We start from the raw sequence: 11,751 nt of genomic DNA on the forward strand, positions 1-11,751 counted from the left end.
AACAGCAGAAACACATCACAGCCTTTCCCCATCCCTTGGGCTTCACACCAGCAGCTCTTCCCTTTCCCCTACCCCATCAATCCCACTAATCCCCCCCAAAACAAACCCAAAATTATTGGGAAGCAGTGGTCTCTGCAGGTAGGAAAGGGGCTCCTGAGCACAGGGAGTTATTTTTGGTGAGGTTTGAAGTGCCACATGATACAATCTTCACAAAATGCCAAGCAGCCAAAGCTGGAGCCACGTGCACCCAACCTCTTGCACTGAGGTAAAAATAAACCTCGATAAAAGGGCTGAGGAGGCTTAATGGGAAGTGGAAATGCAAAAAGGACAAAGCCATGAAAACTCACTTTGGATGAGCCTCGGCTGGTCTGAGGGAACACAGTGTGATGGCTCTGCCTCTGACTGTGCCTTGGTTTACAAAGACAGGTGTCTGCTACGGAAGGCAGGAGTCTCCCTTGAAATGGAAAATGTAAACCCCCTCCCTCCAAATTATTTTGAAATTAAGGAGATCTCAGGCAAAGATATGGGAATAGGAACAACAGTTCTTTACTAGGAAAATTAAAATACAAATGCAATAGTGCAAAAAAAAAGAAAACAAACCCCTGCCAGAGTCAGAGCAGGCCCTGGCAGCCTGTGGGTCAGGGTGGTGGCAGCAGTCCCATCCCATGGTGGCTCAGCCCTCCTGCAGTGCCAGCTGTGCTTCTGCTGGAGCAGGGATCCTGCACAAGGGTGGAGTTTTCCTTTGAAGCTCCAGGGCTGGTGTGGATGGGCCTGGGCTTCCTCTGGGAATGCAGTGGGGAAGAAAGCTGCTCCTCTGGGAATGCAGTGGGCAAAGGCTGCTGTGGTGTTCCAAGGTCAGATTGTATCCAGGTAGGAATGCTTGGCTCCTCCCCTGGGCGGAGCCTCTCCCCATGAATGATGGAATTTTCTCAGCCATACAGGGACACTCACTGGCCATGAACAGAAGATAATTAATAATTAATAGCCCATTAACAGCAGATATCTCCTGGAGGGAGGATTGTCTGTGGGAGAGATGAAGAAAACTGCCCAATGAACAGCAGAGAACTGCCCCAGCTCTGACAGATAGGATTAGAATACACCCCCAGCTACACCTTTCAACCCAAGGCAGACTCTCCTCATTGCAGTGGTGGGTGATCCACACCAGGGCCGTGACAACCATTTGGAAATGTTTGGATCCTGATGAAGAAGCAGTTCAGGAGTGTTGGGCAGGATGAGGTTGCCCACAGAAGTCACCAGTGAAGACAAGACACCTCGTGTGGCTGGGTGTGGCAGTAGCTTTGTCAGAGGCCACCAACAGTTTATTTTCCCTTATGTTACCCCTCAGTTCCACTGCCATGAATGGGACTTTAATGAAGATGGGAAAACACTGTGCAGAAATTGGGCATCAGCCAGAGCAGTGGGGTACTGTGTCTTCAGTACCTTGAACCTCATGCTGCATGTAATAAAAACCTCTCATGCTGGCTCTGTGGGTGCTTACAAGTTAAACCGTGCTCAGGAATCATCCTACAAAATCTGTTTGAGCCCTTTGAAAACCAGTGTAGGGGTTTCCATCTCTGGCTGTACAATACCAGACACTGCTCTTTTAACCCATCAAGCTGACTGCCCTTTAATTTGAGCTTCTCCTGGGGATGTCTGTCTCAAAAGGCTGAGCAGGTTACAAGGCACCTTCATGTTCTCACTGTCATTTCACTCCCTATTTTCTTATATTTTTCCAGATATTTTTCCATCTGTTTTGTCAAAGCTTCCTACAAAATGGCTGGCTCTGAAAGAAAGAAAATCTCCACCACACAACAGCCCCAAACTCTAACATGGCAGGATGTTTCTGGGTGAGAAAAAGGGAAACAAAAGGAAATAAATACCAAACCAGTGTGTTTTCCCAGCCACAACACCCGTTTTGTGTCTGTATCTGTCCTGAGCAGTGTTGAGCAGAGGTGACATCCTGCAGGTGGCACTGAGGATGTCTGATAGGAGCAGCATCCCCATTCTGGAGCCTGCACCGTCCTCCTGCCGTGCCCTATCAAAGGAGAATTAAATCCTCCTGCTAGTCTGGGACTGGGGCTGCTGTCAGGATCTGGGAAGGTCAGGCTGTTTGTATTTTCCATCTGCCTGACGAAGCAGGGCTCCTGGAGGCAGGATTTACAGGCAGCACTGCCAAGATGGACCAGACCTTGGCTGGCCCATGTCCCAGCTCTTCTCTCCAGGGCCACCTCCAGGGTTCTGAGCAGCCCCAGGCTCTGCTGAGCAGCACTGTGACCTCAGTGGGGCAGGAGGGACTTTGGAGGGGTCTCAGGGGGGTGACATGTAGGGCTGTCATGGTGCACAGTCCACCTGTGGCCCTTGCTTGTGCAGGATTGATGCTGAAGCACCAGCAACGCCCAGCAGCAAGAGACAAAACTCTGGCAGCAAAAAGAGCAGGAAGCAATGGGAAGACTCAGTGGTCTGAGGCTGGAAACAGCTCAAAGGAGAAGATGCAAATGCTCTTGCTGCTGCCTGGCTCTGCATCTTCTCCCCTGCATGGTAATTCCCAGAAACATGATGGCTGATCAGCCCTGTCTGGGCTGGAGGGCACAGAAAGAGGCTGTGCCAGGGCCCTGGGATGCCCTGAGCTCCCCCTGCCCCATGGAGGAAGCAGAGGAAAGACAAAAGGGAAAGCTGAGATGAAAACTTTGCTATCCCCAGTCTTGTCCTGGCTGTGCAAACATTACCAGTGCTACTGAAAGGGCACCAGTGCTGGTTAAAGGATGTGCAAACCCTGCCCAAAGGAAAATGAGGTCCCAGAATCAGTAAACCTGGGATCCTGAGGTGAAACGAGTGCATGGCTCTGCTCAGGGTTGGTCAAGGGCAGCAGTGGAAGGAAAACACAAAGTGACATGTTGGAAGGTCACGAGTGATTTATCCTGCTTTTATATCTGCAGGAGACATTTTTTTCAAATGGAACTATGAGAGGAGGGATTAAAGAAATCCAATGAGAAATAATAATTACAAGTCCAGAGCAGAGAGCAGAGGCAGTGTGGCAGTTTCAGTTCTCACTTAGGGCTTCCCGGGACCGAGAACCTTCTCCTTCTGTTGAACATCCTTTTCTTGCCATCAATCCCAAAGCCCAGCAGCTGCTTCCCACCTTTCTTTCCTCACCCCAGCCCCAGCAAGGCCTTATGAGGTTTCCCAGGCCTGAAAGGCTGAATTCCAGACAAGGAGGGGGTCAGACAAGATGTCTCTTCCCATTCCAGCTATTCCATCCTGTGATTACTGGGATATTTCTGAGGAAGAAAACATAGACAAGATACTGAGATGTGGGAAATGTCACGAGGTCATGGTGTCTAAAAAAGGAATAACAAATAAAGTAAGTGGTCCATAGTGATGGTGTAAAAAATGGGGGTTTGGTATTGAGATTGATGGACATCAAAATCTTCCCTGTTTTTCTTGGCATCTTTAATTTCAACACTGATGAACACTGACCAGGGGCACCTTAAAATTTTAAACTTACCTGATAGGGAGTGTTGACAAGGCTTTTACAGGATCAGGAGAGAGACACCAAATAAAAAATAAAAAAATTAAAAATTTAAAAAGAGAGCAAAACCTGCCATCCCAAGCTTTAAGCTCTGCAACCCCACCCTGAGCTCCAGTGCAAAACGTTCAAGCCCTGGCATCACCTCCCTTTGCCTGACAATGCCTCCCAGAGCATTAACATTCAGAGTTAAACCTGGGGGAGGCAGCAAAAGTCAGGGATCACAGAGGGAATGAACTCAGAATTAGAGATGGACCTGAACCACACCCCTGGGTCAGAAGAGAACTCCACTAAAGGACGAGCAGGGGGGTGGAATTCCGCAGCTCAGCCCAATCTATAATTCATTATGTATCTCTGGTATTTCTAAGAAGGCTACAGCTGTGATATTTAAATGCCAAACCTTTGTGCATTTGTAGGCTCAGACTTTGGTTGTTGCTTTTGAGAAGCTGGAAGAGTTTTTGCTCCTCCCTGCTCCCTATTTAAAATGGAGAGGAAGAAACGCCTGGCAGCATCCTAGAGAGGTTTAATTCTTGTTATTGTAACATCAAGGACATTTTGATTTAGAGAGTCTGGAGCTCAGACCAGCTGATGGCCAGTCCACCCTTTTTTCAAGCTGGCTCTTCACTGGGCAGAGAAAAATTGCTATTTCCTCCCCAACACACACCTTGACAGGCCAAACTTTGTGATTTCCACGGCTGATGATTTCCACCGGAATTTTTCCCTACGGATGAGCAGAACAAGGAAGCATGAGCTGATATTACCAACTCTGAGCAGATAAGGAGGATTGTGCAATGCACAGCATGAAACAGAGCAAGGTGGGGAAGCAGAAGCAAGAGGTGGTGGCAGTGGACGGGAAGCCAAATGAGGAGAAGTGTTTCAAACACACAGGGGGTCAAGAGGGCAGCAGAAATGTTGGTGAGGTCCCTGTGCAACAGCAGAGGTGGTTGTGAGAGAGGTGCTGCAAACACAGACAGCAAATTATCCGAATTTCCAGCCTTCCCATGGATTTGGGTCACGTCATCCACACTGGGGCTGTGGCTCCTCAGCTGCTCTGAGGGGACACAGGTAGGACTGCTGACTCCTCTATCTCATCCAGGAGGTTCTGCCCCAATTCTGGGGGGAATTTTGACCTTTTCCTGATCCTGTCCACCCTCAGAAACAGGGAAGAATCATGGAACCACTGATGGTGTCCTCACATCCCATTTCTAAACTGAAAGTATTTTCTTTTTGTTGTTTCTTACTCTTTGTCGTGTATGTCAAAGAAATTTTTGAGCATTCTGGGGGCTAATAATTTTTGTATAGAAAAATTATGCATAATATGAAACAATTAGTTGAAATTCTTTTCATAAAAGCTGGAGCAATGCATTCATTGACATTTAACCTCCTCCTTCCCCTGTAATCAAAGTCTTTTAAATAGAAATTACATTAAATTTGATTTCATTTTGGCAGTTATATCTTTCGAAAGAAAAAAAAAAAGTGATAGAAGTGGGAGAAACATTTCTGAAGTAAAACAGGCTGTGACAAAGCAATAAGTATCTGCAGAGGGGAAGAAAAACCTTCTAAAAACTGATCCAGTGGAGCCCTAGAATTATGATGTCAAAGGAAGGAGCAAAAGGGAAAAATTGAGAGAGGGAAACATATGTATCAAGAGAAATATGGATGGAGTTAAACCACCGTGATAATGTCCTTCCTAATGCCCAGAGGCACGGCCCTGCTCTCACCCAATTAACATCTGGCACAGCTGGAGGGCTGGGGCAGGTACAGAGCCAGAGGGGCTGCAGGAGGTGAGGTGAGTGAGTCAGTAATTGATACTTTCCCTTCTGATGCAGCATTAAGCAAACAGTTGCAGCAGGGTGCAAGGTGGAAAGAAGCTGAATCAGAATAAAAATCACCCTCAGAGAGGGAAATGCAGAGGAAAGGCTGAGTTCAGCCAGAGCTGGGGGTTCCCAGCTCACCTGGAGGGGGATGGCAGGTGTGTCAGCCTGGGCTGCTCTGCCAAGCCTTTGTGGCAATTTGCTCCTGTGAAAGCAGCTTGGATGGAGCAGGGCAGTGTCCATGGCTTTTCCAATTTTCATGGAATATTCTGAGCTGGGAATGACCCACAAGGGTCATCAAAGCCCAGCTCCTGGCCCTGCACAGGACAGCCTCAAGTATGCCACCCTGTGCCTGAGATCATTCTCCAAACACTCCTCGAGCCTTGGGGCCATGGGTTTGGTTCGTACACCTGGCACAAGCTTCTTCAAGGATCACCTATCCCTAAATATTTTCTTCACCATCTCTCCTCGATTCTTTCCTGCTCCTTCTTAGGCCAGAGCTGCATGAGGGTGGGGCTGGCCTGGGGTCGCCCGAAGCAAGAACTGGGGACAGAAAAGCTGATTTTTCTCTTGGCTGTTCACAGAGAACATGTCTGGGGCAAGATTTTTTAAGTGCAGAAGATAAAATCCATCACTGTCAAAACCAAAGGGGAGGTTAGAGCAATATTGAATGGAGTAGGGCTTGCAGCTACTTTTTGCAACCTTAGGAAATAAATCTAAAAGCTTCAGAAGGTCTGCACTGTACATCCTTATTATCAAGGAAGATCTCAGGAAATGATGAGTTCTTTCAATTTCTGCCATATTTCTTCCAACTTTTTTTTTTTTTTCCCCCTTGATAAATACATGTGTAGGGAGGATCTAAGAACATTGCCTGTGTGCTTTTGCCACAGCAACAGAATTAAAATTCCTGGAAGGTATCATGCTAGGATATACAAATTAGGAAAGATGAAGAGTCTTCTGAATAGCTGGAATCCCCAGGTCCCTGGACCAGCCAGGAGAGCAGCTCTGGATTTTTGGGCAGATGCACAGATGCAGAACCTTTTGCTCTGTTGTCAGAACAGGGTCCACATACATATTTTTGGTCACCTCATTGTATAAAGAATATTGAAACACAGCAAAGTGTCTTCAGCATGATATTTGAATAACTCTGCTTCTCTTAAAATGGGAAAGAAGCAAAGTGTGTTTGAAAAAAGAAGAGATCTGGCCAGATTAGAGAGAAAAAGGAAGAGGCAGACTGAAAATATATTTGAGTGTCATATGTGAGAGAGATGACTTCATCTTGAACCTACTGGTTAATCCATGACAACCATTCATTTTAAATGTGGGGCTCCCATCATGCTGCTGAATACAGCTCATGGAAACTAGATTATTGTTCCACTGGAGTGTTTGAACACCTTTTCCCTCACAGTATGGCATCCCTCACCCTCTAAATCCACCACTGCTTAACAAGCTTCAGTGCTTCCAGGAGCTACTAGGGGATCAGTGACTCCTTTCCCCAGTTTTTGTTGTCAGTCTTGCCCAAATCCCAGCACAACCCAGGAGCTCAGCATGCCCAGTGAAGGCTCCTGGCAGCTTGGATGTACTGCTTGATTTTACCTCTGGGCAATACAATATTAATTTTTTAAGGCAAGGTTGGATCTCAAACATTTGTCGAAGGCATGGCTGGTGAAGCTGAGATCCATCTCCTTCCTCTTGTCACTCCCTCACTGGTTTTTTTTTTTTGTTTTTTTTTTTTTTTTGTTTTTTTTTTTTTTTTTTTGTTTTTTTTGGTTTTTTTGGTTTTTTTTATTCCTCCCTTATCTCAGGTGCTGTAACTTTTTCCAGGATATCCAGTGATTCTCTTTACTTCCCCCTTTGGCTGAACCATCCCACACTAGTGGTTATCCTCTGATCTAGGAAGGGTGGTGATTTTTCCAGAGAGTCCTGGAAATCCCTGGATGAGGTTTTGGGCAGGTAGAGCAACATCTTTGCCACCAGAAGCCCACGGGATGGTGTCCCACTGACCTGACATGACACCAGGTCACTGTCATACTAGAGACCATAACAAGTGGTCCTTGTGTCCAGCCCTTGATGGAGTGACCCCAGGATTCCATCTCCAGGGAATCAGCCTTTGGAAACAGACTAGTAAAAAGTAACCTTTTCATGAACACTTAGAAGTTGTTGAGTTTGGGGCTTATTTTTTTCCCTTTCTCCTTTTCTTCCACTCTCCCTTAAAGGGACAATAAATGAAGAGTTTATCTGTAATTTTCTCAGCAGGACAACTGCATTGAAGTACCAGGCAGGATCCCCCATTGTATAAATCAATGTGTTCTCTCTCGAGCTTGGGCCTTCTGATAACAAGCTAAACAAGAGCTGCTTCCTTACAGCTTCACGGCTGTAATCAGCAAACAGGTGAGCACAAGAGCTTTCCTCATGCTAATGGGGGGAGTGGGAGGTTGTTAATTTGACCTGGAGTGTGGATTTAGTCCCTCCTGCAGTGGAGCTGTTGCTGCAGTTATCTCTTATTTCCAGCCCAGACATGCTCTGGGAACCATTACCATATTTATGAACCTACCTGGACTCACTGAACAGGCATGAAAGGGTTAGAAAGACCTATCTGTTTTACCAGCTGTGCAGCCAGCATCTGAAAATGAGAAAAGGAGGGGAAGGAGGAAAAAAAGAGAGGTTATTCTGCATTTTCTGGGTGTGTATTGGCCCTCAGAGGCAGCATTCATTAACCTTAGAGAGCAGAATCCATCCTGGCCAGGTAAATCTGTGTACCAGGTCACCACACATCTCTGTGCAGATTTACCCCCATGCCAGGGCAGATTTCCCTGTGTGTGGCTGATTTATTGCAGGCAAGCAGAGAACATGGGCTGGGGATCAGGAGGTGCAGGTGACAGGGAGAAAGAGGAGCCTGTGCTGCAGGTTGTAATTCCAGGCTCAGGAATGGTTTTGCTAGGTGATTTTAGCCAAGCAAGAGGCTTGTGGTGATTATGACACAGCACATCTTCTTTACCACGTAATGAGCAATGGTAAGAGGTCTTAAATCCTTGCACAGGACATGTTCAGGATCCAAAAAGCACGACCACAGCTGTTCTAAATGAAAGGTTCCTGGTATGTTTTCTCTGCGAACTCTGTTATCACTCATCTAATCCCTTAGTGGTCTAGTAATCCCAAAGACAAAGGCAATGAAAAATAGTCTTGAATTACGCAGTATGAATTCTGTGAATTCAGCGTAGCATTGCAGAGTGTGTTGCTCAGCCTGGGGCACTGAGGACACGCAAGGACATTTGGGGAGTCCTTGGTGTCTTTTTGGGGAAGCCTGCAGGGGATTCCCATCCCTCCCGAGTTCACAGGCTGAGGTTTTAACTAGAGCACCTCCTTCAGCTGCTGGGAACGGGCTCTTTTATCTTCATCTTTGAAGAGGAGATGACAGAGTGATTGTAATGCTGTCCTTCACACGGGAAGTGGAAGAAGCACAAGCCAAAGGGGTGGTTTCCTTACAGAGAACAGGTCAGATCTGCTAAGAATTTACTGGGCCTAAAGAAAAAAAAAAAAGCACTGCAAAAGTTAGGAAAAAAATATTTGGGTTTCTTGGACTTGTCTCTCTGTAGGAGCATAGACATGAAGAAGATAACTCTTAGAGATGATTCATTCTGCTTGCTCTGGTGAGGGTGGTTCAGCAGCTACTTACACCCTATGTAAGGGAAAAGGAAAAAAATATTGATCCAGAGTTCCCACATCTATGATCTACATCCTTGTGCTTCCCTTAAAGGCAATTTATTGCTCCTCATCAGCAATAAATCAGAAGCCCAACTTCCCTGCTGCTTCTCAGACAGAAACACTGTTGTACAGCATGAGAGAAGAGCAGCATATGAGGGTCAACACACAGGCAAGTCTGGATAACATTTCAGAGCTAGGAGAAGAGAGACAGATCAGCTGCCAATATGCTGGAAAATAGCAAGCTTTGACTTACATTTAATTCCTTTAATAGCTGTATTTAGTTTGTACACTACTGTATAAATAGATATGTATTTATACTAATATTTATAAATGTATGTATAAATATGTCTTTGCAAATATATATTTATGAAAGCAAACAAAATGAATACATATTTATAAGGAAATATTTAGTGCATTTAATAAACATACACAACCTGCTGCCATTCTGGAGGATAAAACAAGGTGGAGAAAACTGAAAGCAAACCTAAGCAAAAAATAACCTTAGATTGACACTTTCTTCCTAATGGATCCCAAAGCTCTGTTTTGCTCTAATTTACTCACCAGCAAGAGATCCAATTCTGATGTGCAGCAGTTTCTGGGATGAGATACAGTAATTGTGTAACCAGAATAGCTTCACCATGGCTGAGTGCAGGCTGGGAAGTGAAAGACTGCTTTTCCAATGCAACATGGGCAAACTCATCCTGGGTGAAATTATTCCCAGTTTACAGCGAGTAAAGTCCTAAGCACAGTATCGAGCTGGGAGCATGTCTGTAGTGTATACAGGAGAAACAAGCTTTATAGAGTTAGATAACAGCAGTTTAGAGGTCGATGAGAACTAAAAAAAGAAAAAAGCAGAATAAGTTTGCCCACTCGGAGCAAGGTACTGCTAGTTTAAAGCAAGCTCGGGTACTTTTCCAGCAGTGTGCTGCACAGCCACTGAATCCTGGAGGAGTTCAGGGAGGCTGGCATTTGGCTTTGACCCTAGGGTTAATTTAGCTGCTCTTGCAAAATGAGAAATAGGAACCCAGGTCCTCGTCTCCTGTGCTCTCCAGTCAATTGAGTGACACAGAGGTAAAACTGGTGTGAGCTGGAATTGGGATCTCTAATGAACAGGAACTGCCAGGAGCTTTGCAGTGCTTGCAGGAGGTGTCAGGGTGATGTCTGCTGAAAACAGACTGGCACAGGAGGACAGAGAACATTTTGTCTTGGGATGTTTCCCAAACTCGTTGTGGAAACAGCTGGGATATTTACTGCAGGAATTCAACCCTGAGATAATGGTCCCTGGGACCCCCAGGCACCAATTTCTCCTACATGCTTCCCTCCACAGGAACTGCTTTAAGGCCAGCCTGGGACTATTCTCTGTGTGACGTACAGAAGCCCCTTCTGGTGTGGCACCTCAGACACAAGGGTGCTGCACTGGCCATTCCCAACTCTTCCTCACCCTCCTCACCCACAGATTTGCTCCCCCGCCACCACCTCCCAAGGTGATTATTCCTCTGCAGCGGTAAATTGCTTCTGCCAAAACCTTGTCCCCACCTTGGCCAAGGAGTTCAAAGCTGCTCTCAGCCTGAAGATGCTGGATTAACACCAGATCTTGATTTAATTCTGCTCAGGCAGTCCATCCTAGTCCCTCTCACAGCCACCTCTTCTATTCCTGCAGTGATTTTCAGAGCCCTTCAGTTTTCCAGGCCCTGTAGCCTCTCCCCAGGCATTACATGGAGCAGCCTCTGGCTGCAGGCACAGCCTCCACGTGAAAAAACAGACATTTCCTCAGGTGGAAAACAACTCCAGAGAAACACTTTTTCCCCCTTTTCTTTTAACCTCCCAGCTTTTGGAGGAGTGCCAGCTGATTTCAATACCCAGGGGACTGGGGGATGCAGCCAGCTCTGCTCTCCCCTTGCCCACAGACAGGAAGCCGTGCAGCCAGACGCCTTTGGAGAGAGGATCAGGTCATCTCAGCTGCCTCAAAGGCAACCAGCCCCTCTCTCATCACTTAGATTTAAATCACAGCTCTTTTCCCCACTCCAAGGTCTCATTAGTGCCCCCGGGCTCGTGGAGCAGCAGAAATGGAGTATCCTTGCCAGCTTGGGATTGTTATTTCTGTCATACTCAGCAGGAAAGCAGAGCCCTGCTTGGTTTAGTAACTGGATTAAAACAAACTGCAGCGCAGGGTTTGATCTCAAACACTCTGCTTTTCAGCAGTGCTATTTAACCTAAGTGTGTCCTCTCTTCCAAAACTTCCTGGTATCAACATCTGTCTCAGCACTGCCTGCTCCGAGTTCTGGATGGCTCCAGGAATGAACTCTTTTCAAATGCCATCAATATTTTATGAATTTCCATCCACTTACTTTAATGGGGGATTGTAAAAGCATTTAACCATATTACACCCAATCTCTCAGACACTGCATTATATCAGCAGAGATGTTTTATTAGAAGCAATTGGCACAGCTGCTGTGATATTGTTTAAATATATATATATATATATATATATATATATATCTTTCTCAAACCAAGTGAAATCAGAGAGCAGGGAAGGGGAAACAGCCATGGAAATTCAGTGTCTCAGGTTTATTCTGATGCACCTGAAAGATTTCATTTGCTGTGATATGCATGACTACAGGTAGGCTCTTTACATGACTTTTTATAGATCAGGCTCAGACTTGAGTCTGGATGTCTGATGGCCTAAGTCCAGATGGAGAGACGTGG

At 46.0% G+C, this 11,751-nt stretch overlaps 1 long non-coding RNA gene across 1 annotated transcript; it reads right to left on the minus strand.

Annotated features, from left to right (window-relative positions):
• Positions 1-7,215: 7,215 nt before the first annotated feature.
• LOC137486084 (uncharacterized) lies at positions 7,216-10,191 on the minus strand. Its single transcript, XR_011005572.1, has 3 exons — positions 9,607-10,191; positions 8,701-8,862; positions 7,216-7,963 (listed from the first exon to the last, which is right to left on the minus strand). It is a non-coding gene; the product is annotated as an uncharacterized lncRNA (long non-coding RNA).
• Positions 10,192-11,751: the final 1,560 nt, after the last annotated feature.

The sequence above is a fragment of the Anomalospiza imberbis genome, chromosome 21 (assembly GCF_031753505.1).
Source record: "Anomalospiza imberbis isolate Cuckoo-Finch-1a 21T00152 chromosome 21, ASM3175350v1, whole genome shotgun sequence".
Classification (NCBI taxonomy): Eukaryota; Metazoa; Chordata; class Aves; order Passeriformes; family Viduidae; genus Anomalospiza; species Anomalospiza imberbis.